The sequence below is a fragment of the Saimiri boliviensis genome, chromosome 10 (assembly GCF_048565385.1).
Source record: "Saimiri boliviensis isolate mSaiBol1 chromosome 10, mSaiBol1.pri, whole genome shotgun sequence".
NCBI classification, from domain to species: Eukaryota; Metazoa; Chordata; class Mammalia; order Primates; family Cebidae; genus Saimiri; species Saimiri boliviensis.
The window spans coordinates 58,101,623-58,107,380 of record NC_133458.1 but is presented as its reverse complement, the minus strand read 5'-3'; the positions used below and the strand labels follow the sequence as shown (position 1 = coordinate 58,107,380).

Sequence of the window (5,758 nt, the reverse complement as noted above, 5' to 3'; positions counted from 1 at the left end):
AATTCAAAAACAGTAGACTAGATAATCTCTGACTTAATTCCTATACTCAAATTATGTGAAATAAATTGAATCTTACATTAACCAACAAATGGACACACAGTTATTTAGTAAAATGAAAATGGAAATCTAATTACTGAAAGGATTTAAGGGTTTCTTATCTGGCCATTTATAATGGCAAAAGAAAAAAGAATGATAAATCAATTTTTTTTCTGACTTAAGATGAATTTCTGTACTGTATTTATCCCTTACTTCCTGTAAGAATTCTTTTTTAACTGCTATCTCTTTCTGTGTTCTAAAAACCTGTAACAGTCTCAGGTGATTGAGTTAGCATACAGAATTTGTAAAAGATTTAATATATAAATGTTTTATCTCACAACCATAATGTTCATTTTTTGGAGTTAGGCATATTGCCATATGGTACTATGTTTTCCCACAATTTCTAGAACAGTATTTAAAAAGTGTACAAACACATTATTAATGTACAGTAGTTTTATATTATGGATTATATGTACAATTACTTATAAATGTAATACTGCAATTATATTTAAATATGATTCTTTTTTTAGCAGACAGAATGCTGCATTTACAAACAAAAACTATCACACTACTATTGGTCCAGTTTAGGAACTTGGGAATTCATTGGTTTGATTGATTGTGCACCATTGTACCAGAAATGCCTTCTGGGATCTCCTTTCTTTCCAAGTCACAGCTTATGCTCTTTTCCAGAAATCATAGCTATTCTCATTTATAGGTATAATAAATGTACTATATTGTTCCCCATTTGTTTTGAAAAAAGAAAAGGTATTTTTTTTTGCCTTTACACAAAGGCATCTCCCTCACTCATCTGTCCATGTCTTAAGAATACATAATTAGGTTTTTTAAATTAGCATTTTATGTACTAGTATCCCTAAGTATCCCCCCATGTGCATGTATGTCTATGCCCACAAACACACACAATTATAAATATATACATTTATATATGTGCAAATATATATTTGTATAGGTATAAATAAACATAAAAATAGCTATACAAATATATAATATCTAAATATAACAGGTAAAATATATATACATAAATATATATATAAATACATAAATGTTTATACATACCAAAAAATAGAGACAACTACAGGTACAACAGCATAGATGCCAGTAGAAAAAGAAACATCTTTTAGTGTTTAACACATTTACTTGAATTGTGTTTAGAAACAATGAGGCTTTAGTACCATATATAAAAATTTAATAGGGAAGGAGACATGAGTAGTTAGAAAAGGTTTGAATAGCTACATTTTAGAAGCCCCGCAAATTTTGTTCTACAGACCAGTTGATGACTTCTAATCTAGATAATCCCTAAATTTTTTCCAACTTTCAAAGTCAATAATTTGAGTTTACATTAATAAATGCATTTGCACTTATTTTTAAATATGACATATAACAAAATCCTAAATTTAGAGAATTTTTGTCTGATTATTCAAAATGCCATCAAGCTAAAAATATTTCTATGAGATTATAGTACATTTCTCAACTTTACTTCCTGTTGTTCTTCTATAAACTGTTTCCTTTTTTTTCAATTTCAAATTTTATTTCATTAACTTAAAAGGTGAACAAAATGTTTATTTCAAATCTAATTGAAATTCATCTGAAACAAGTAACTTATTTTAAGTAACTTATTGTACAGTCCATTGTCGGTTTAAAAATATTCTTTCTTCCAAAAAAAAACTGCATTGAAAGACACAAAAATTGTTTTATACTGCCTAAAAGTGAGATGCAAACTTCTGATGTGAATTTGTTTCACTGTCAATTCTGATGATAAACATGAGAGGCACAAGGGTTCACCGTTCAGTTAAATGATGCAAACAATAAGCTTTTGTTCTCCTCTGATACAAATTAGAAGCCACCATGTCTCTTACAGTAGTACCACCATACTTGATGTTGATACTAGGTTACTTCTTTTTCTTTCCTTTCTCTTTTTTATTTCCCTCTCCTTATTGAAGACTTTGGTCACCACCTCCTGTTTTTTGTGTCCTTGTTTTTAGTTTAGGTATTTCTGCTGCATACAACATTACTGACTTACATCATGGGAACTGTACAAGGCAGAGGCTGCCATCTTCCTGTTTGAGCTGGATCTGGACTCTGTCTCTGTATTGAACATCACGATTCCATTCTCTAGAGTACATTTTATTTTTCTCAAGAAATATGTTAAGTCCAACTGCTGAACATACACCTTGAATCTCTGTAGCTGCAGAATTTTCAACAGCCTTACTTATGGGGATTCACCTTCCCTCTGCGATGGTCTTCTTATTGTTTAAATCAGCAGGATAGATACACAAAAACCTGTCCTTGTTGGCTGGGGACCACGTGGCAGCGCAAGCTGTCTTCACAAGACTCCAAACTGCCACAGCCCAGGAGCCGCAGGAAGAAACCTGGGAGGAACGCATCTGAGTTTTTATATGAACTGTTTCTTAATTGCTATCACCATGTCTTCTGAACTTTATCAGTAACATTGGGGTTAGCACATCGTTTTTGTTTCATGTTTCCAGTTCTATCTTATTAAATAGAGACAAGCTCCTTGAGTTTAACCACTCTGGCATACACTAATGTTGATTATTAAAGTTCTAGTTAAAACTAAAATATTATATCACTGTAAATAATAGAAGTTGCCTGGGTTAAGTACTAATCTCAACCAGAATGTAAGCAAACTAGTTTACGTTAACCAAAATGTAAAGAATCATTTTATCTTAAATTAGTAGTGTATAAATTTAAAAGTGATGGTGTTTATAATTTTAATAATGTATGATAAATATACTTTACATTTAAAGATGAGTGTGTTCTTGAGAGATTTTGTGTCAAACATTGCTAAAAATAACATGAAATAACATGGGATTCTTTAATAGAGTTAATTATTTTATGAATTGAAAAATTTACTAATCATTTTGCCTGATGTGAGAAATTTAGAATTCCATTTTGTTTTTTATAGTTGGTAAATATATAGGTAGAGACCAAAATAAAAACTTTAAGAACTTGTCACAAACTTATATGTGATATAATTTTAGAATATTGCATTCAAAGAGTTTTGCCAAAAATTTCACCATTTAGTCTGTTGATCTATGAGAACCAATACTTTTAAAACACTAAGGGTAATATAAACCTGTTTGTCTGTCCATGAATTCCCAATATGCATTGAGTATTCATGCAAATAATTGGCTATCATTTTAAAAGAGACTAAAATTTCACACATTCTCTAAACACTTATAACGAAGAATGCCTTATTACAGGTAATTAATTTCTCTTATAGAGTGAGTTCTCAGCTTTCATAATTTTATGAATGTAACTCTCCTCCAGGTAATAGGAAACAGTGTATAGTGCCCATGTTCGCATAGCATATTATTATTTAAAAATTGGTTTAAGTGTTCATATAAAATAATTCATTTAACTGAAATTTATATTAAGAAAATGGCTCTTAGCTGTCCAAATTGTCCAGAAGTTTATGTTATTTGTGTTCTAATAATTGACACACATTTTACACTTAAAAAATATATCCTATCTTCAGAATACAAGGAGAAAATAAAAAATATTAAAATTTTAAATTTCTATATTGATATTTTAAAATAAGAAAATATAGATAGCTTTGGTTTCTTTAATAAATATATTAAAAGTTATTAAAATACTAGCTAAGTATATAACAATACAGAAATGAAAATGTCTTTTTCTTAGAGATAATTCCAACTTAATTTATTTCTCTTTAATTGGGAACAGGTTTAAAGAACTTCCCAGATAAATTGGCTGTTTATTTTAGTTATTGAAATTTAATTAATAAATATATGTAATAAAATTTTAGAGTATGAGCATTCAGAAGTTTTATAATTCCAATTATTTGAAGCTTATGAATAGCTGAAAACTTAGCTTTTCTCTCTCTCGTGGAATTTGTATTGAATGATTTTCCATAGACCAATAGTTCTAATTTTCTAATTGGGAACATTTAGAAATGTGGATGTGCTATATTGTGTTGTAACTGGAGAATCAGTTAGAGAAATCATGGTCTGTTGCCAAGATTAATTCTGGCAAGCAACATTGGCATAATATATTAAAGCCCATGTCATAGAAACAGCACCTCAGAAATGGGAACTGATGTTTCAAGATTGGCAGAGTCCCCTAATGCTTAATGTTAAGAACTAGCTTAAAGGCTGGTCATAATGATATTGGAGAAGGAATAATTCCGCCTTCCAACATGTTCTTAGAGTCCAAAAATATAGTGGAGATGGCAAAAAATTGTTGAAAAATTACAGCTCTAGAAAATTATGTCAAGAGATGAACTTGGAAGCCACCAATAAATAAAAGCCATAAATAATCATTTAAGTATTTTTGAAAGCTTTAGACAATTTCTGGATAACATATATTATTATACTCCCTAAGGATATTATCCTTATTTTTTATTCTTTTCAGTAATGCTTTTACTCTCTTTAGGCCTGTTGATTCCTCATTAAAGATATGAATTCTTTTTTTTTCTTTTACTTTAAGTTATGGGATACATGTGCAGAATGTGCAGGTTAGTTACACATGTATATATGTGTCATGGTGGTTTGCTGCACCTACCAACTAGTCATCTAGGTTTTAGGCCCTGAATGCATTAAGTATCTGACCTAATGCGCTCCCTCCTCTTGCCTACCACCCCCCAATAGACCTGGGTGTGTGATGTTCCCCTCCCTGTGTCCATGTGTTCTCATTGTCCAACTCCCACTTGTGAGTGAGAAGATGCAGTGTTTGCTTTTCTGTTCCTGTATTAGTTTGCTGAGAACGACGGCTTTCAGGTTCATCCAGTCCCTGCAAAGGACATGAACTTATTCTTTTTTATGGCTGCATAGTATTGATATGGATTCATTTTTAAAGGTAACACATTTCATAGGAAAATCTGTGAATAATTTCAGTTCAATTAACTAACTCATCCTCTTCCCATTTAAAAATTTTTGTTCTTATAACCATAAAGTGCTTGTCCTTAAATAATTCTCATTGCTTTTTTATAAATTGACACTGCTTACAGTGATGGTACTATGCTAGAACCTCCAAAATAAAGCCATTAGAGGTCATAAGTACTATTCTACATCTTTTTAGAGAGAGACAATTGAAATTTAAATAATATATTATCATATATTGTTTATGGAAGACCTGCTGCATATTTTAATCAGTAGTATTACTAGCTCAGTATATCTGCTTTATTTCACAAATGAATACTTCAGGAGAGAGGAAAAGGTGAAGAAATGAATAAGTTCAGTGGGCAAATAAGTGGTAAGATGAATTTTCTGTGAAGAGACACATCATGCAAAGTTGTAGAGGCAAGGAACCCTCCCAATGTCCAGTTTTGAAGATTTAAAACAGTTTAATTATTCTGTAATCACAGGATCTGAGCCATTGGATATAGGGGTGTGTGTGCATGTGTGTGTGTGTGTGTGTGTTTGTGTGTGTGTGCGTTTGTAATATATCTGTAGTTTGCATGAACATATCTATAGCATAAAACTCTACAACTTAGCACTCTCACTCTCTAAAGCAAGAGAGCCGTGTAGATCAGATCAATAGGTCCAGAAAATATAATTTCCTGAAGAACTCTCTGAGCTTACTACTAAAAAGTGACTAAGCATTCCTTACATGGAAGAAATAATCATTTTCATAAGGGGGAGGGGCATTTTAAGGATAATATAAAATTAATAACAGTATTATAGGAAATTAGAGTTATTTAAGTAATAGAGTGAATTTCAGTGTGTGT

General features: G+C 30.9%; 1 pseudogene; it reads right to left on the bottom strand.

Moving 5' to 3' along the window:
• Nucleotides 1-2,075: 2,075 nt before the first annotated feature.
• On the bottom strand, nt 2,076-2,438 carry LOC101044874 (signal recognition particle 19 kDa protein pseudogene; annotated as a pseudogene).
• Between the last annotated feature and the right edge of the window lie 3,320 nt (nt 2,439-5,758).